General features: G+C 39.1%; 1 protein-coding gene across 2 annotated transcripts in view; it reads right to left on the bottom strand.

Moving 5' to 3' along the window:
- Positions 1–21,261, bottom strand: part of STAT5B (signal transducer and activator of transcription 5B) — a 70,720-nt gene extending 49,459 nt beyond the window's left edge. For both annotated transcript variants that reach the window (XM_041724589.1, XM_041724591.1), the window contains exon 1: positions 21,118–21,261. The gene's annotated coding sequence lies outside the window, so the exon portion shown is untranslated. The remainder of the gene's footprint in view (positions 1–21,117) is intronic.
- Between the last annotated feature and the right edge of the window lie 437 nt (positions 21,262–21,698).

Here is a 21,698-nt window from a genome sequence, read left to right on the forward strand (position 1 = left end):
TCAAATCATTTCTCTTTCAAAGATGATTTGCAGATTCAATCTCTACAAGGTATTAAAAATATAGCGCAGAGTTAAAAATTCAATGGGACTCAAGTCTCTACCTATCAATGCATAGCAGCACAAGGTGGTAGGTGGCTAGCAAACACTCCATTTCTTCTTTTTCCTACAGAGTAAAATACAGATCAAAGTCTACTAAAATAACAAGTACCATCACAGTGAAAACTTAGGTATAACAAATACTTTGTAATACTTGAAAATGCGCCACCTGCTTCTCAAATCAACACAACCGTTTTTTTTGTTTAATAATGAATATAATGAATTTTAAAACAAAACAATCAGACTCCCTAAAAGCATAACAACTGTTATGCATGCTCTTAAATTTTCATTTTTAAGATATTTTAAATAATCTAAAATAGGTTGTCATATTACATTGGAAAAACAGGATTTTTTTTTTTTTGAGAGAGTACATGGTGGGGGGCAGAGGGAAAGAGAACAGCAGACTCCCCACTGAGCTGGAAGCCAGAGTGGGGTTTAATCCTAGGACCCTGAGATCACGACCTGAGCCAAAGGCAGATACTTAACCAACTGAGCCACTCAGGCACCCCAGGAAGTTTTTTAATGAAAATAATCCTCAATTTTATTGAGGAATAATTTATATTCAATAAACTATATTGGGGTGTTGCGTGTGTGTATAATTAATATAATTAACCTATTTTGGGGACCAAACTAAAATAAAGGAGTTCCTAAGGCCTACCTAGCAATAAGAGCTACAAAGTATATTATATTAAACATTAAGAAGCCAACTAATATGGCTTAGAGGTCAGCCAATATTCAAAGCAACACACAAGTTCTATCCATTTCTTCAAGGATTCCTTCTAGAATCAAAGATCTAGATCTCCAGTTGGAGATTACTTAGTTAAGTAGAGGGGTGCCTGGGTGGCTCAGTCGGTTAAGCACCTGACTCAATATCAGCTCAGGTCTCGGTCTCAGGGTCATGAGTTTGGACCCCATGCCCAGTGTGGAACACCTACTTAAAAAATGATAAATAGGGCAGCCCCGGTAGCGCAGCCATTTAGCGCCGCCTACAGCCCAGGGCGTGATCCTGGAGACCCTGGATGGAGTCCCGCATCGGGCTCTCTGTATGATGCCTGCTTCTCCCTCTGCCTGTGTCTCTGCCTCTCTCTCTCTCTGACTCTATGAATAAATAAAATCTTTAAAAAAAAATGATAAATAGATAAGATAAAATAAGTAGAAAGGTCTTAAGAATGGCAAAAAAATGGAGCTTAGGCATTATCTAGGTTCCAAAATCTCTCTACCAAGTTGGGTTTTCTGAAGCTCTATTTGTTCAGTCTTTCACACAGTTGGAGTTATCCTCACCTCATCTACAGAGAACTAAAAATTACTCTCCTCCTTAGGTATCTTCAAAGACTAAACTAACATTGGGGGGGGGGGAGGAATATCTCTTTTGTTTTTGGTTGTTGTTTTTAAAGATTTTATTTATTTACTCATGAGAGAGAGAGGCAGAGATACAGACAGAGGGAGAAGCAGGCTCCTTGCAGGGAGCACAATGTGGGACTCGATCCCAGGACCCCAGGATCACGCCCTGGGCCAAAGGCAGGCACTAAACCGCTGAGCCACCCGGGCTGCCCAGTACTCTTTTGAAAGGAAAAGAATTCAACTGTAACCAGAAGGTTTCAAATTCTAAGCATCAACTTTATGTATATCATAAAAATGAATAGTAGCTAAGACCAAAAGATGTTTTCTAGGCAAATTCAATTTTAAACACACACACACACACACACACACACACACACACAGAGAGAGAGAGAGAGAGAGAGAGAGAGAGAGAGAGAAGGAAAACAAAATAACAAAAAACTCTACCTAAAAGTGATTTGATAGGCGAGTTATACCTAGAACTGAATGGGCCATTTTAGGTTTTAGTTCCACAGCTATAAATAAGGTCATATGGGCAACAAGAGACAATTTGGTCTGATGCGTCAAAGTTCAGTACTCAAGCCCCCGTACCTTCCTATAATAAAAATGACAAGCAACTCCCAACATCTTTCCCATATCCTCTTCCTGGTCACTTTACAAATGTAATTATATTTCAAAATGCATTTGTACATATGTTGTTTGGAACATGGAACATTTTCCCTTGGGAACAAAGCTATAAAGAGATGAAAATACCTAGGTAAACCCCAAAACCTCAGTTGATCTACAATCTTGTAAAAACTAGTTACCCTTTATAATTTTGTTTTTGAAGGAAAAGATGTTAGGATTTCTAGTCAGGGATACCATTAGTAAAAAAAATAATAATCTTTCTACCCCTGTCTGTTCTCCATCCCAGCTGCCAGACTGGTCTTCTCCTATTCCCAAGAAAAGAGAAGGGCTTCCCGGAGGTAGATAATGCTTCAACCATACTTCAGTGCAGTAGTTTTGTTTTTGTTTTGTTTTATTTATTTGCTGGAGAGAGAGAGAGAGAGAACACACACTCAGGAGGGAAGGGGAGGAGGAGAGGGAGCATCCCAAGCAGACTCCCTGCAGAGTTTAGAGCCCGATGTGGAGCTTGATCCCACAGTCCTGAGATCATGACCTGACCTGAAACCAAGAGTTGTATACTTAAGTGACTGTGCCACCCAGGCATTCAGTGCAGCAGTTTTTTTTTTTTTTTAAAGTAAGTGCATCTGTATATGTTTATGTGTATTTTGTGGTGGTGGAGGGTCTGTCTGGTGGGAAGTTTTAGGGGTATCATCATCATCTTTAGGTAAGAGTAGCTTCTGCTACCTTACAGAGCAATGGCTTCAATTCCCAGAGAGCAAGAGACCCTATTTGTACTTGAGTCATTTGTAAGCTAGATGTTAAAAGTAGGAGACTAGCCTATATTTTATTTCTTTAGAAGGCCTGTAACTGCACTGCCTAATATATGATAGCCGCTAGTCCCATGTGCTATTGTACTTGAAATGTGGCTAGTATGACTGAGGAACTGAGTTTGTTATTTTATTTTAATAAACTTAAATGTAAATTTAAAAATTGATGCTTGATTTAGTTATTAGAAAATTTTCAAGTATGTTTGGAACAACCTGGCTATGTGAATCCACTTCATCAACTGAAAATCTTATGAAATCTGAACACACTTTGTATATGTATTTTTTATTCAGTTCACACATTTCTGATGAAAATTTTGCATCCAAATTGAGATATGGTATATAAATATAAAATACCAGATTTCAAAGATTTGGCACAGAAAATAGAAGGTAAAATATACCTCATTAGTAGTTTTTATATTGAGTACATGTTGAAATGACAATATTTTGAATACATATACTTTGGTTTCTCTTCAGATCGCATAAATCTTTCACCTTTTACAATTTGATTTCACGGGATCCCTGGGTGGCGCAGTGGTTTGGCGCCTGCCTTTGGCCCAGGGCGCGATCCTGGAGACCCGGGATCGAATCCCACATCAGGCTCCCGGTGCATGGAGCCTGGTTCTCCCTCTGCCTGTGTCTCTGCCTCTCTCTCTCTTTGTGACTATCGTAAAGTAAAAAATAAATAAAAATTTTTAAAAAAATTGATTTCACTAGTTTCTCTTTGCTTTTTCAAAGGTAGCTACTAGTGATAAATGTTGCAAATATCTTCTCAGTAGCTTGTTTTTTTACTCTTTGGTGGTTTTGATGAACAAACGTTCTTCATTTCAATAAAGTTCAATGTATTAAAAAAATAAAGGTAGCTACTAGAAAACTGCATTTGTATTTGTACTCAACTGTGCTTATCCATAACAAATATTTTACATATCCCTATATAACTCTTGTGTACATTTTTCTAGTTCATACATGTTTTATCTGTAACATGTATAACTTTCCTTCAATGTTTTGGTTAGAAGAACATTTTGAAAGCAATCCTAAGCTTTTAAATTAAATTAAAAAAATAAAGCTTTACTATAACTTACTGAAATGTCATAATGAAATTACACTATTGGGAGTTGAAAGTGGACAGAGTATTATCTTAAAAAATTACTACTCTGTTACTATTTCTATAGGAACACATGTTTAAGACTAAATCTAGTGTATCTTTAATGGAACTACTGGTGATTATCTACCATCTGCTCAAAGAATGAAATTCATTTTGAGTCAGATAAAAAAATCTATCCTAATGCCTATTTCCGAGGCAATCCACAAAAATTCTCACCTCTCCGACTTACTCTCTGAAAAAACTGTAATGAACCAAATAAAATGTCCAATAATTAAAATAATGGGATATATTCAGAGACACACTGATCTCTGGAACTTAACAAAGAAGCAATGGATCTAAACAGCTATGAGGACTTAAAATATATGTTAACCATGTACTTTATCAGTATACAAAGAGGGAGCTGAGATGGTGGGGAATGGTGGTTTTTTTTTTTCTTTTAATAACTAGCTCACCATTTGGAATTGGTTTAGGTTAGAAAATTTTTTTAAGATTTTATTTATTTATTCATGAGAGACACAGAGAGAGAAAGAGAGAGAGAGAGAGAGGCAGAGACACAGGCAGAGGGAGAAGCAGGCTCCAGGCAGGGAACCCGACGTGGGACTCGATCCCAGACTCCAGGATCACGCCCTGGGCTGAAGGCGGCGCTAAACCACTGCGCTACTGGGGCTGCCCTAAAATTGTTAATACATGTGAAATATTTAGCTCAATGCTTGGCATATAGTGAGTGATCAATAAATAGTATTGTTCTCAGGAAAACAATGCTACATTGCCACTTCACTTCTTATACAGAAATAGATTCCAGATGAATGGAGAAACTTAATGCAAAAAATAGAACCACAAAATAGTCTAAAAGAAAATACAAATGAAAATTTTATAGTTTTGGGGTAGAGATGGTTTTTCTAAGAATGTCTTAATACCCAGATCAGAGAAGAAAGACTATTAAATTAGACAACATAAAAATTTAACATTTTGTACTGCAAAAAAATACTACACAAAGTTGAAAGGCAAGTAATTTCCTGAGAGGAAATACATAAGACAGAAAGATCTTTGGGAAAACTCAAACAGCTATATAAAAAATTAGCTAAATTATATAAAAGGGCAAATGACAAAGAAGAAACAAAATGGCCATTAAACATGTGAAGCACTGTCTAACCTTGCTAGAAATCAATCAAAGAAATAAAAATATAGAGACCAGCAAAGATATAAAGGTTATCGATAATTAGTCATGGAAGATATGGGGAAATGGCCATCCTCATCATACACTAGTTCTTAGTAAGCATGTTAACTACCAATGGTGTTTTTTGAATGGTCTCTCTGGAGGGTGAACTATTTATGCAAATTGCTCAGCAACTCTAACTTCTAGAACTTACATTAAAAGAATGGTCCAGGGATGCCTGGGTGGCTCAGTGGTTGAGCACCTCCCTTCCGCCCAGGGAGTCATCCTGGAGTCCTGGGACCGAGTCCCACATTGGGCTTCCTGTATGGAGCCTGCTTCTCTCTCTGCCTCTCTCTGTGTCTCTCATGAATAAATAAATAAAATCTTTAAAAATAAATTTAAAATAAATTAAAAAAATAAAAGGATGGTCCAGTAAATGCAAAAACACCCACTCAAGAATCTACACCACAGAATTGGTTATAAAAAAGTAAAACTGGAAACAACTTAAATATCCATTAATAGATGTTAGTAGATTAAATTATGCTAGGGCTATGCAATGAAATAGACCTTTTGAATATTGAAGTAGATTGATATTTATTGAATTTCTGGGGGTAAATAAGTCCTTCCTGAGCCCCCAGGTAAGAAAATTAGGCTAGAGGTTTTAAAATAAGTATACATTGTGTAAATTGGATTATTATCTCTTCTCCATATGCCCCCACCTCCACTACCTGTATTAATGAAGGCTGGCTGTTTATATTAGGGGTTTGTAGCCTGAATATATGGACTTCTTTTTTTTTTTTTTAAGATTTTATTTAGTTATTCATGAGAGACACAGAGAGAGAGAGGCAGAGACATAGGCAAAGGGAGAAGCAGACTCCCTACAGGGAGCCTGATGTGAGACTTGATCCCAGCACCCAGGGATCATGCCCTAAGCCAAAGGCAGACACTCAACCACTGAGCCACCCAAGTCCACGGACTTCTTGAAACATATGCAAAATTTTATGTGTATGTGTATTTTACTGGGAAGAGTCAATGGTTTCATTAGAGTCTCAAAAGGTCCCCTCATTTCCAAACAGTTAAGAACCCCTAGCAAATACAGTTTAATGGGGCAAGTTGTTATCTAATTTTGCCTTAAAAAGTATTGTGATTATACAGCCCATTCATTCACCAGTCAACAAATATTTACTAAGTCTTACCTTAACCGATAGCCCAATTACTGGAAAATTTTGAAATAAATTTCTTTACTCACTTTGGAAGTATTTTTAAGTACATACACACACACACACACACACACACATACACACAAAGCTCTCTGGCAGCTAAGAAACAAAAAGCAGATTAAAGAGTTTCAAACAAAATTATAATAACTTTTGAAAGAAATATTTTTTTAATCTTTTGAATGTTACATATATTTGAGCTCCTTTGAAGAGATAACCTTAAGATTTACAGACTTGGGGAAGACTTATCTTATTGTGAGAAATAACCAAGTTCTCAAAAATCGGACAAAAGACTAGATAGAACACAATCGAGGGGGATCCCTGGGTGGCGCAGTGGTTTGGCGCCTGCCTTTGACCCAGGGCGCGATCCTGGAGACCCGGGATCGAATCCCACATCAGGCTCCCGGTGCATGGAGCCTGCTTCTCCCTCCGCCTGTGTCTCTGCCTCTCTCTCTCTGTGACTATCATAAATAAATAAAAAAAAAAAATTTAAAAAAAAAAATTAAAAAAAGAACACAATCGAGGCATTTGGATGGCTCTGTAGGTTAAGCGTCCTTTGGCTCAGGTCATGATCCCTGGGTCTGGGGATGGAGCCCCAGGTCAGGCTCCCTGCTCAGCAGGGAATCTGCTTCTCCCTATCCCACCCACTCATACTCTCATTCTTTCTCTCAAATTAAAAACAAAAAATAAAAAACTTTAAAAAAAAGACTAGAACACAATCAAGTAACTAGTTCTACAGGATCCCTGGGTGGCACAGCGGTTTGGCGCCTGCCTTTGGCCCAGGGCACGATCCTGGAGACCCAGCGTCGGGCTCCCGGTGCATGGAGCCTGCTTCTCCCTCTGCCTGTGTCTCTGCCTCTCTCTCTCTCTCTCTGTGTGACTATCATAAATAAATAAAAAAAATTTTTAAAAAGTAACTAGTTCTAAATTAAGAAAGCAATAAATCATTTTATACCTTTTTAAAAGGCAGAGCAGGGACAGAGCACAGGACTTGATCCTAGGACCCTGGGATCATGACCTGATCCTAAAGCAGATGCTTAACCAGTTGAGCCACCCAAGTGCCCAATCATTTTATATCTTAATTTAAAAATATATTCTATAGTTTGCTGATGCTATATTATAAAAGTTATGATGTTAAATTTGAGGCTCCAAATTTATATGATTTTTTAAAGAATCTCATGGTTTGGTAAGTATGATTCAGATACATAAAAGAAGAAAGAGGAGGGGCACCTGGGTGGCTCAGTAGGTTGAGCATTTGACCTTAGCTTAGGTCATGATCTCAGGGATGTGATGGAGCCCTACAACAGGCTCCTTGCTCAGTGGAGAGTCTGCTTGCCCCTCTGTCCCTCTCCCTGCCTATACTCCCTCTCTCAAATAAAAACATAAAAATTGCAGAAAAAAAATAGAAGAAAGGGGATTATTCTAACTGATCATAATAATATCATAGTGATAAAACAGATGAGAGAGAAAATCAGCAATGATCAATACACTGAAGCCAAAGGAAAACAATTTTGGATTAAATGAGACTGATCACATTTTTAGGAGGCAGAGAAGTTTAAGAAATAATAAGCAAAAAAGAACCAGAAAATCAACAGGATTTATTTATGAAGGCATCCTGGGCAGTATATGCTTATGGTTTTAACTTTAATACATGAAAATATTTATCTTTATACATTTAACTATTTTATGGATTTAGGTTTACAAAGCACTAAAAAGTACTATATGATTTCTCTTATGTTTTAGTATTCTCAAAACTGACTTAAAATTCTGTTACAGCAAATTCCATTATAATAAATTATATGGCACAATCCAGGTTAAGGAAGATTTTTAACGAGCTGAATTTTACATAAAATAAGTAGGCCTGGGACACCTAGCTGGCCCAGTCAGAAGAGCATGCAATCCTTGAACTTGGGGTGGTGAGTTTAAGCCCCACATTGGATGTAGAGATTACTTCAAAAAAAAAAAAATCTTATGGTACCTAGGTGGCTCAGCTGGTTAAGCGATTGACTTCCGCTCAGGTCATGATCTCAGGGTCCTAAGATCAAGGCCAGAGTTGGGTTCCCTGCTCAGCAGAGTGTATCCATGTCCCTCTCCCTCTGCCCGTCCCCCAGTTTGTATGCTTACTCTCTCTCTAATAAAATCTTTAAAATTTTAAAAATAAAATAAGTAAGTCTTCTGCTGGGTTCAAATATATATATTTTAAGACTGTAATTTTATTTGCTGCAAAAGTGCTAAGACCTAAATACTTGTGCACCAAAATTCTTCTGAAACATCAACTTGTAATTTATCTTCATTTTTCTCCTTTAAACTTAACACTTAACACTTCTTAAACACTAAATCTAATTACAAAGAAACTATTTAATGTGAATTTAATTAAGGCAGAATACAAGTCTCTTGTATTAGAAATGACATACACCCAAGAGAAAATATCTTTCACTAGAGATTTCCTTTACCAAATAGTCCCAAATGAATAACATAATAAACATTTAGAGAAGTCATTAAGCATGACTAATGGGATTACAAGAAAAAAAAATCCATAAACCTAGCAATCTTTGTAGGTATCATCATGAAAGAGAAAGCAGTACAAAAGAAATACACAAAATATATTGAAATAATACAATGTTCACAGGGTTACCACATGTTAAAATAAACTAGACCTAACTTTTTTTTCCCAAAAGTTGAAACAAACAAACAAACAAAAAAACAAAAACACATCTTCAACATGAAAGGAATGGTAATGGGACGTCTGGGTGGCTCAGCGGTTGAGCATCTGCCTTCAGCTCAGGGCGTGATAACCCGGGATCCGGGATGGAGTTCCAAATTGGGCTCCCTGCAAGGAGCCTGCTTCTCCCTCTGCCTATGTCTCTGCCTCTCTCTGTCTCTCATGAATAAATAAATAAATGAATAAATAAATAAATAAATAAATAAATAAATAAATAAATCTTAAAAAAAAAAAGAATGGTAGCTTAACAGAGCACATACACAAATAAAGCAATATAATCTCTTCATTACAATTATAAAAACAATGTAATTCACCATCAGCTTATATATAAAAATATGGACCATTCCACCAAATATAGGAAATAACTCAGTCCTCAAGTTCAAATTATGTTGATTCTGAAAACATTAAATATAAAATTAGAATAGTTTTAATATGGTTCTTTAACAAAAAGTCATAAACCACACCAAATAAATATACTATGGGAAATATTTAACACAAACATCACAAACTACTCACTTTCTGCTCCTAAAAAGGAAATACTAACTGAAAATAAAAATAAGTTTCTCATTCCAAATCAACACACGAAAGTCGTTTTAACTTTTCCCTTCAGCTTTATTTAAACATACCTGACATAAATTATTGTGTAAGTTTAAGGTATACAATGTAGTAATTGGACATATGTATGTATGTGTGTGTATACATATATATACACACATATATCTATAGTAAAACATTTACCAAAATAAGGTTAGTTAAGACATCCATTACCGGGGATCCCTGGGTGGCTCAGCGGTTTAGCGCCTGCCTTCGCCTTCAACCCAGGGCATGATTCTGGAGTCCCAGGATAGAGTCCCACATTGGGTTCCCTGCATAGAGCCTGCTTCTCCCTCTGCCTGTGTCTCTGCCTCTCTGTGTGTCTCTCTCATGAATAAATAAATAAATAAACTCTTAAAAAAAAAAAGACATCCATTACCTCACATAGCTACAATTGTGTGTGTGGGGAGAACTTTTAAGATCTACTCTCTTAGCAACTTTAAAATACACAATACAGTTAACTATAATTACCATGCTGTACATTACATACTCAGAACTTACTCATCTGGTAACTGGAAGTTTGTACCCTTTGGTCACCTTCACACAGTCCTCTACCCCTGTTTTTGGCAACCACCAATCTTTTTTTTTTTTTTATGAGTTTGGTTTTTTACTTTTATTATTCCACATATCAGTGAGATCATACCGCATTTGTCTCTGACTTATTTCACTTAGCATAATGCTCTCTAGATTCATCCATGTTGTTATAAATGGCAAGATTTCCTTATTTTATAGCTAAATAATATTGTTACACATATATATCTCATATTTTCTTTTTCCATTCATTAAAAATAACTTCTTTCTTGAACACAAAGTATTCCGTTTATTATTACTTGTAATGGGAAGACACTTAGAAACCACGCATGCACGCACACACCCAGAATCCTATAACGCAGAATATGTTTTCAATGATTATACTTTTCCAAGCACAGTTGTGCTTTGCAATTTGCCTCTTCATTTAGTAATATATTGTAAACTTTACCTACATCATTAAATATTGTTTTATAACATGTTGAAATGGCTGAATAGTATTCCATTATATAAAATATTCAATTTAGTTCATTTATCCTCTAATGCTGAATACTGAAGTTTTTTTCCAATTTGTTGCTATTTTAAATAACACTATGGGGATCCCCGGGTGGCTCAGCAGTTTAGTGCCTGCATTTGGCCCAGGGTGTGATCCTGGAGACCTGGGATCGAGTCCCATATCAGGCTCACTGCCTGGAGCCTGCTTCTCCCTCTGCCTGTGTCTCTGCCTCTCTCTCTCTCTCTCTCTGTGCGTCTGTCATGAATAAATAAATAAGATCTTAAATAAATAAATAAATAAATAACACTATGAGGAACATCCTTATATATAAATCTTTTAATATATTTCGGATGTCCTCTAAATAGAACTGTTAGGTCAAAAGGAATGCCCATTTCTAATTCTTTCAATACATACATCAAACTGCCTTTCAAAAAAAGTACCAATTTACAGCTGACCAATGAATATGAAGGTGTCAGTTTCCCCACATTCCTAAGCAACACTGTTTTTATTTTTTCAATATTTTTAGTTTTGTAAATCTGTTCAGTGGAAAAATCATGTAATTGTTTTATTGCATTTCTTGATTTCTAGTGCAACTGAACATAATTTTATATGATTGCTGAGCATTTGTAACTCTTCTTTTGTTCATTTTCCCTTTGGGAGACCATCTTTTTAATTTTGGTATATATTCGTTATATATTAATATTAACCCATAACCTGGGGCACCTGGGTGGCTCAGCCAGTTGTGCATCCAACTCTTGGTTTCAGCTCAGGTTGTGATCTCGGGGTCATGGGATCAAGCCCGAATCCAGCTCTGTGCTCAGCAGGAATCTGCCTGTCCCTCTCCCTCTGCTCCTCCCCTTGCTTGGCTGGCACACACACACACACACACATGTGTGCGCTCTCTCTCTCTCATTAAACAAACGAACAAACAAACTTTATTAAAAACAACAACAGGGCAGCCCGGGTGGCCCAGTGGTTTAGCGCAGCCTTCAGCCCAGGGCCTGATCCTGTAGACCCGGGATCGAGTCCCACATGAGGGGCAGAGACACAGGCAGAGGGAGAAGCAGGCTCCATGCAAGGAGTCCGATGCAGGACTCGATCCGGAGCCTCCAGTATCAGGCCCTGGGCTGAAGGCGGCGCTAAACCACTGGGCCACCCGGGCTCCCCGCATGGAGCCTGCTTCTCCCTCTCTGCCTGTGTCTCTGCCTCTCTCTCTGTGTCTCTCATGAATAAATAAATAAAATCTTTTAAAAATAAATAAATAAATAAATACAACAATAATATTAACCCACAACCTTTTGCCATCTATGTTTGCAATGTTTTTCTTATTTTTGTCATTTATCTTTGGCTTCTGGCATTTTTTTGACATAAGGAACTTGTTAATATTTATGCACTTACATATATATTTTTTCTTTTATGAGTTATTCCATAAAAGCCACTGGCTAGTTTTTATGTTTGCCTTGTTCAAATTTACCAACAGAACTGGAATGTATTACAAAGTTCTCTCAAACTAGAATTTCTCACATTTGGGTAATAGAAATTCAAAACCATAAATTTTGACAATGTCATATTTCTAGGACATAATTTAAAATGTGTGCTTAAGGTAATAACTTACTAAAGGGTCCATTCTTCTAAAATTATGTGCTATGCTCTGGTATTGCAAAATCAAGGAATCCTGCTTCATCACAATTCAGCATATTAACTGTAGCCATGGCATTCAGGAAGTCAAATATTTTCTATTTTGTTTTGATACCTTCAGCAGTTAAGGAGGAAGATAAATCTATATGCATCACAATGAATTCAGTATTTTTATTTGATATTAAAACTCATTTCAAGATAAACTTATCTTTAAAATATGCTCAGGATAGGTTCAGAGTTTCCTTATATCATTACATAATTGAAACAGTAACAACACAAAGAGGAGTATGTGCATTGCATCTGTACCTATTAGGCTTTCCATATCTTTTGAGTAAGGCTCTATAATGTCCAGTTCTCACGGTAATTCTCTCTCACTTTCTATCAGAAACAGATCACAAATTGTAAAATATAAACCCACAGGGTGGACTGTTTCATTTTGTAAAGAGCTATGTATTTCTGTAGATCTCTAGTCTGCTATTTTTCTCAAGCATAAAAGATTACCAAAATATTTTAGAAACACGAAGCAAAATGAAAACATAAAATTAAAATTATTTCTGAGAGAAAGCTTTACCTAGTCAAACTACAAATGACTATCTTAATCTTGTAGAATGCTGCATTATAAAGTTGATAAATTTGGGGCACCTGAGTGGCTCAGTGGTTGAGCATCTGCCTTCAGCTCTTGGGATACAGTCCCGCATCAGGCTCCTTGCAGGGAGCCTGCTTCTCCCTCTCCCTTTGTCTCTGCCTTTCTCTGTGTCTCTCATGAATAAGTAAATAAATTCTGAGAAAAAATAAAGCTAATTGGGGATCCCTGGGTGGCTCAGCAGTTTAGCGCCTGCCTTTGGCCCAGGGTGTGATCCTGGAGACCTGGGATCGAGTCCCATGTCGGGCTCCCTGCATGAGCCTGCTTCTCCCTCTGCCTGTGTGTCTGCCTCTCTCTCCCTATGTCTATCATGAATAAATAAAACATCTTTAAAAAAAAAGAAATGAAAAAAATTAAATAAAGCTGATAAATGTAATTTTTAGTACTTTAACAGATTAAGGGCTCAAAAGTTTCTATTTACAAATACTACTATGGAAAAAAAAAAAAAACAAAAACTACAATGGCATTTGTGAATGCAGCTTATTTAACACATTTTCTACAGGTTGAATTAAGTCTCATTCTTTATAAAAACATAACAATCTGGGATCCCTGGGTGGCGCAGCGGTTTGGCGCGTGCCTTTGGCCCAGGGTGCGATCCTGGAGACCCAGGATCGAATCCCACGTCAGGCTCCCGGTGCATGGAGCCTGCTTCTACCTCTGCCTGTGTCTCTGCCTCTCTCTCTCTCTCTCTCTCTCTCTCTCTCTCTCTGTGTGTGTGTGTGTGACTATCATAAATAAATAAAAATTAAAAAAAAAACATAACAATCTGCCACAGATTATAGGCTCTGAATTTTAGACAACACAAAATAATTTCTTACAAACTTTCTAATTTACTCTTACCTCAAGGATGGAAAACCCCACTGAAGGCTTTTTAAAACTCATCAGACACAGAAGAAAAAAAAAAACAGCTTTAATTGTAGGATCTCACTGACACAAACATAAGGAAATTCTGAGTTATAGATACTTCACATTAAGCTTTTTCCACTGACATTGTAACTTCTGTCAACATTCAAAGAAAATTCAACCCTGGTCAAAGGTGACAGTTTGACAATCCTGGAAGACAACATCCTCTGTTTATTTGAACAAGTTTATACCCTCTGCTCAGGGAATTCGAGTTTCTCTCTGACTTGACCTCTCAAATTCAAACTACTACACTTTAGGGTAGTGAATTCTGTCTCCAAGATTTAACTTCACAACAATCTACCTCCAAGGAAAAACACTGAGACCACTGCATATAAAAAGGAATAAATTTCTGAGACTAGTTTCTAGTTTCTGGCGTTTGCATAGCTCTAAACACACAATAATTGCTTCAGTTGCCTTAAAAATTAAACCCCAAATTAAAATTCTTAGAAATCACAATTAGTAACTCTAAAAAGCTTCAATACAGCAAGAATAGGGTTGCAAATCCCTTCAAAATAAAGTTGTAAATAAAATGAACTGGGTATTTGCATTTTCAATAAACAAATATGTTACATGTTAACTTGGTGCAAATGATCCTTTTGTTTGTAAAGAAGAGGCCAAGGAGATAGTTTATAGCTCTTCTATGATATATCTGATAATGCTAGTGGCAGAACAACAAAGGACAATCTATAGTCAGAATTAAGACATTCTCTGTTTTTTTTTCTTTTTTTTAAAACATTTTTGTTTTAATCTTTATTTATTTATGATAGTCACAGAGAGAGAGAGAGAGAGGCAGAGACACAGGCAGAGGGAGAAGCAGGCTCCATGCACCGGGAGCCCGATGTGGGATTCGATCCCGGGTCTCCAGGATCGCGCCCTGGGCCAAAGGCAGGCGCCAAACCACTGCGCCACCCAGGGATCCCCAAGACATTCTCTGTTTTAATGTAATTTCTACCATGATTATATACTTTAGTTGGAAAAATACTTATCACATTCATAAACTAAAAATTTCTAAATACATATTTTTTTCTATTAAAAATAAACAAGAGTCCATTTGGGAGCACAAATAAAGAAATATAAGCCTTAAAGACACCAAATGTTATTGCAAAGTTGCAGTTGCCTGCTCTCGTTTGCAGTGCAGTGGTTAGGAACACAGCCTACAGAGTCAGCTTGTCCTGGGTCTAGATCCAGTCTTGCCATTATTACTAGCAATATGACTTTGGACAAGTTAACTTCTCTGTGGCCATTTCTTCATCTTTCATCTGAAAATGATATTCTCTCCTTTGAGGATTATAAGTTAAAATATGGCAAGAGCTTATAACACTGCTTGGCACACTTTTAAGTGGGCAGTGTTAGGTATTATTTTTGTTATCTTTCCACTTTTAGGCTTTGGACATAATTTGAAGTAGTTTTTTAAAAAGATTTTATTCATTTATTCATGAGAGACACAGAGAGAGAGAGGTAGAGACATAGGCAGAGGGAGAGGCAGGCTCCATGCAGGGAGCTTGACGCGAGACTTGATCCTGGGACCCTAGGATCACACCCTGAGTCAAAGGCAGCCACCCAGCCATCCCAATTTGAAATATTTTTAAACCAATTTTCTGATCACTTTTTGAAAGATGGAATAATTATACAGATAACTATTAACATCTTCCCAGATGAGCCCCTGATACGTAGAGCTATAGCCCAGAGTGGTAAATAGTTGTTTTTAATACAAATAATGGATGTGGCTGTTACTGGTAACTTTGGCTTGATTTCCCATATGCTAAAAAAAAAAAAAAAAAAAATCCCCAACCAGGGGAAAACAAGCAGTATTAGAAAATACTTGGGTTTGTCCTATTATCATTACAGGGTAAAGCCAAATTCCCTTTACCTAGCCTGATGGGCATTGAAAATATTAGTCATCAAATTAATCCCAACAAATAACAATAATTGATTGGTTCATTGATGTATTTCCCCTTGTCTTCCCCAACCTTTCTCTAACTAGTCAGAAAGGAAAGTTTTCATATTTTCTGAGAATCTCATTGTCGCTCTCAAATCATACTCTGTATCTTAGTATAATTAAAAAAATGAGTCAGCACAAGCACCTCAGAAAACTAGCAGTACACTGAATGTAGAGATACTTCACATAATAGAAATAAATCTGGAAAACATTTTTTTTTAAAAAAGAGAGTGCCAAAAGCAATGGAGTAATAAATGGAGAGTGAATGTTGGAGTAGATTTTGCAAGCTAGCTTCCAAAACATAAATGTTCTTATCAATCAATATATGTTTTTTCATCTTAATAGTACTATGATACATAGGAAATGGATATAATTATTATGAATAAATCCAAGAAAGAAAATATCCAGTATGAGACAAATTATAACTTCTCCTTTATTGAATATTGAGGAGGGGAGACTGGGAGGTCAAGATAATCTGTATTAAGCTCAACTGCAAAGTGCATTATGCATAACTGTGCAACATGGTAATTGACTTTACTAATGTGATACAAAAGAAAATTCAGGAGACATAAAATGCCCCTGAGCTGCAAATATATTTGAATGCCAATTTAATTTGGAGTCTATCTCATCATTATAGTCCTTAGAATATAGTTGGTTAAGAGCCAGGAAAAGGCCACTAGCTTTAATCCCTGAAACAATATTGTATGTATTCCTTTCAAGGATATACTTCTCTTCAAGGCTCCATATAACCCATATTCCAATATTTATGTTAAAGGTGACATACCACACAAAAATTACCCAGGAGGGTCAAAGAAGAGTTTTATAGCTGAGGGTGATTTCTCCTAAGTTCTACTACCATACCCTAAATTTGTTCTAGTTCTTATTAAATTCTCCAGACATTCTGTATGACTTAAGTGAGGTCAGAAAAACTGCTATAGTCAGGGATGCCTGGATGGCTAAGCAGTTGAGTGTCTGCCTTTGGCTCAGGGCCTGATCCTTGGGGTGTGGGGATCGAGTTCTGCATTGGGCTCCCTGCAAGGAACCTGCCTTCTCCCTCTGCCTAGGTCTCTGCCTCTCTCTGTGTCTCTCACGAATTAAAAACAAAACAAAACAAAACAAAACAAAACAAAACAAAACCTGCTATAATCACTCTAATACATGGGGTTCTAGACTATATAAACATAAGCCCCAGGCAACCCTTCTTTAAAATTCTGATGTTCAAGGCTCCACAGAACACATTTCAACTCTTAGTGCTGTACATTATCTAGGTACCTGGACAGATACCAACAGCCCCTTTTTTCTGTTAACTGCACCTTTGTTGTAAGAGTCCTTCTGAGGCTGCTATACCTTGAAGACAGTTGGGAAAAGAATCAGGAATGCCCTGCCTTCCTAACTGGGTATTCAGGCTGAGCTCAGTAAGGCTGTCAGGAAGCAAGCAGTACAATGGACAAAGATAAACGACATGTCATCTGATTCTTGTCTTTATATGCTTAAAATTAAAATGTGACAGTATCAGAAAGTTAACATGTGGACCTCATTTTGAAAATACAAACAGGAAGCACCCCCACCCCAATATTACCATTAAAAAAAAAAGGAAACCAAACCTCAAAGATACCTTCCAAGGAAGTCATGGGTGTGCCCAAAACTAACAAAAGTAATAAACGTCATCTAAAACCCTGAAACCATCAAAAGTGAGGGTCTCATTCAACCAACTAGAAATCTAACACCTATAAATTACTCCTCTCTTTGATTAGTAAAAAGAGCATAGATTTATATTGTAAAATCTCCAAACTGACTTAAGTTTTTCAGTAACAAGGGATTATCATCATTAACAAGATCCAATGTCAATATTCTACTTAAAATAAGGATAATTAAAAATGAGTACAATTTCAAAAAAGTTTTTTATCACTGTGATGCTCATGATTTAAATGTACAAAAAAAAAAAAAAAACCAGTCTGATCAATGGAAACTAGATTGTGAAATTTGACTTTCTTATTCCCAGAAATAAGCCTAAAACTTGTGTTTCCAACATTGCAGGGGAAAAAATACTTCCGATTTTAGAACACTTCTATTAACAAAGCTAAGATTTATTTTTTTTTTTTTTTTCAAAGCTAAGATTTAAAGAAAAATTTTTTTTCCTTTAACCACTACACAAAATTGGGGACACTGGTACTTTAGAGCTAACTTTTCAACATTATTTTTATTAAGTTCCGGAGTCAAAGTATTCTGACACTTTATTGTGCAGTAAAGGGATATTATTTTTCTGAAGAACTCAGTAACCTGGAATTGTCAGATATCTTTCTAAAAGATACTCAGATACTCAAGACAAATTAATAAAAACTGGAAGGTTTTTGTTTTTGCTTTCTTTTGTAAGAATAATGTGGTAATCTATACTCTAACAAGAGAGGCAAAAATGTCTCACTGGTAGTTAGAATATCCAGAAATCTGTGAACACTTTTGAGATTCATATATGTTTACAGGGCACTAGAATAGTTAAGTTTCCTTTGATTCTACCTTCAACTTGCAATCTAATCTTGCATGTGTTATTTACCTATTTATAACATCTTCCCTTTATAAGATTACCTCGATCATCTACCTACACAAAAACAAGTCAAATGAACCACCACAAGCACATTCATAAATATAAACCTAACACAAATCCAATAGTTTGAATACTAACACTACTATAACTTGAAAAACTTGACATCAGTACCAGAAGAGCAATAAATGGCACCCTTTACTAGTCTTGATGTGGTTTCTGCATATGTAAATAACACTTAAAAAAAATCAATTGAGAGCCAGAAAATGAAGATGAAATGAGAAGTTGGGGCACAATAGGAAGTGCTGACCAAAATATTTATGTTGTAACACTCCAAGCAATGATAGCACTTTTTCCCCCCTTTCTATCATATATATCACGAACTACCCACGGAAGAAATATATCCACCTTAAATTTCTTAACACAATCCAAAATATCCTGTTGGCAAAAACATGAATGCTGAAAAAGCCAGGACAAGAGAGAAGGCTGGATAATTTATGGAGTTGGGTATACAGCAAAGATTTTATGTAGTTCAGCTCCAAGTTATGCAATAACCAAACTGCTAGTGATAGAAATCAACTTTTTTTTCTGAGGTTTTGCTTTTTTGAAGAAAGCTCTCTCCAATCCTTCCCTGTGTCTCAACCAGGCACTTGAAATTTTCATCTTCTGAAAGGCTCTGGAAAACAAGTAATCTACTAGATGACACTTACCAGACCAAAGGTGTAGTGTTTTACTTAAACATGACATCACAAACTGTCTAATGGTAAATTTTTCTTAAAATCAGAAGCCCCTTCTCCCAGTTACACTATCAATTCTAACAACTATAATCTGCCATGAGATGGAAATTGGTACCAAAACAAAAAACTCAAAGCCTCGATAAAAAGTCAATCAATCAATAGGATTCCACTATCTGAAATTATCAGAACTGATCCAATGTTCAGTGTTACAAAATAAAATTAGAAAAACATGAAAGGCACATGAAATAAAACACATCTTCTCCTACTAGCTGAAAAATATAAACAAATAACAAGAAAGTTGAGAAAAAAAAGCAAAGTTATGCTATCTCCATTGAACAATAACAAAATTATCTGAGATAATATACGCAACAGCTGAAAGCTTATTATGGCCCAGGCGGCTATCCAAACACTGGAAACCTAAGATACCAGTAGATGATAAACACCATTTGAAGACTGGAAAAAAAAAAAAAAAGACATAAACCTGTTTAATAATTTGTTGACACACTAGCCCTTTCAAGGGGCATTCCCCGAGGACATTCCAGCGACAATTAATGGACCTGTATTTAGGTAAAGATATTTAAAATTTTTTTTTTTTAAGATTTTATTTATTTATTCATGATAGTCACACAGAGAGAGACAGAGAGGCAGAGACACAGGCAGAGGGAGAAGCAGGCTCCATGCACCGGGAGCCCGATGTGGGATTCGATCCCAGGTCTCCAGGATGGCGCCCTGGGCCAAAGGCAGGCGCCAAACCGCTGCGCCACCCAGGGATCCCATGGACCTGTATTTAGGTAAAGATCTACTGCACAGTGCTTTGGGCAGAGCACTGACCTGAGAGTCCTCAACCCGACATTTCAGCCCCAGAAGGACTGAACAGCTGCGGCAACAGAGCAGGCCACTTACTCCATCTACCTGGGACCTCAATTTCCTCATCTGTACAATAAGAGAATGTAGCATAATCCCAGGGTCCTTTCCAGCTCCAACATTCTATGACCCACTTTTAGTACTATTTATCTGATACAAAGGTCTGACAGGCTCACGAGGGACAAGAACAAGAACTGGGAAGGATCCCTTCTCTTTCTGCCTTTCACATTCTTGTGGTTTTCATTAATCCCATCTTCCCAAAAGCTGGCACTTGTTTTCCTTCTTTGCCTTTTCCATCACTGCTAGCTACAAGTGTTTGCAAACGCCTCTTGCTCCACACAAGTTCTTTTTTCTTCTTTGATCAGCCTGACCATCGTGCCAGATTCCTTTAGCCTCAGACCAGCTTTTGTGACACCACGACTTGCCTTCCGACTCTCCATATCTACCCCCGACACCAGGGCTTTTTTTTTTTTTTTTTTTTTTTTTTTTTTACTATCCCTGGCTAGCGAAGAAGAAGAAGAAGAAAGAAAGAAAGAGGGGGGGAAAAAAAACAAAAAACAAAACAAAGCATGCCGCATCCCGCTGCCACACGCACCAGCCGGGGCCTGGCGGGTCCTGATGTGGGATCCCCGACCCCTGAGCCGGATCGAAACGTTCGTATTTGTTGTCCTGACTCCTTATAAGGCACTGTTCCTTGAGGCTTGCTAACACCTCCTCACCCCACCGGGCACCCCCGGGCTCATCCCACCCCGGGAGTCGCAGATCCCCCTTTCGAAAAAGGAGGCAAGGCAAGGAGCCGCCAGGGGCTGCCTGGCACCGCAACCCGGAGGCGCGGGGTGGCCGCCGGCAGCCCCCTCCACCGGCAGGGGTCGGCGCCGGGCCCTTCACACGCCCACCCCGGCACGCGCGCCCGCACCGCCCCCCCACTCGACCCCCGCCGTCCGCCCCCGCCTCGGCTCGACGCCCCTCGCGTGCCCCGGCGCCCCCGCGCCCCGGCCCCCAGCGCGCAGCCCCCGCGGCCCGGGGAGCGATGGCGGCGGCGGCGCGGCCCTGCGGGCGTCTGGGCGGCCGGGGCGCCGGGCCCCGCCCGTGCAGGCTCCCCGGCCTCGCTCCCCGGCCCCGAGCCCAGCGCTCGCCCAGCGCTCGCCCAGCGCTCGCCCAGCAGCTCCTACCTCGTCGGCCCTCCGGGCGCCAGCCGCCGCCGCCCGCCCGCCCGCTCGCTCCTTCCTTCGGCCGGGCCGCCGCGCGTAGCCGCCTGCGCAGGGTCCCCGCCCGGGGTGACGGCTCCGGCCGCCGTGTCTCCTCACGCCGGGGCCCGCGGGGGCGCGCGCGCCGCTCGCGCACCGCGGCCCGAGCGCGCCCCGCGCCAGCGCGCGCCGCTTCCTGGTTCCGCCCGGCGCGCGCTCGTGAGCCCCGTGGCCCCTCGCACCCGGGCCGCGGCCGCCGGGGAGGGACCCGGAACCCCCGGCGCGCCGGCGTGCAGGAGGGGCGGGCGCCGCGCGCAGCCCCTTGTCGCCGCTGCGAGAGGCGTCCCCTCCCGGGCCCCGAGCCGGGCCCCACTGGGCCGCCAGCGCATGCTGCTTTGTTTGGGTCGCTCGACCCCCGCGAGCCGCGCTCGCGGCCGACTCTTGGGGTCGCGTCGACTGGCCCCCCTCCGCGGCCCGCCACCCGCCCTTCCCCCGGGCCGAGGCCCGCGTTCCGGGGCCTGTCCTCCCAGGCCCAGGTCAGAAGTCCACCGCTGCCCCATCAATAA

Source organism: Vulpes lagopus, chromosome 12 (genome assembly GCF_018345385.1).
Source record: "Vulpes lagopus strain Blue_001 chromosome 12, ASM1834538v1, whole genome shotgun sequence".
Lineage (NCBI taxonomy): Eukaryota > Metazoa > Chordata > Mammalia > Carnivora > Canidae > Vulpes > Vulpes lagopus.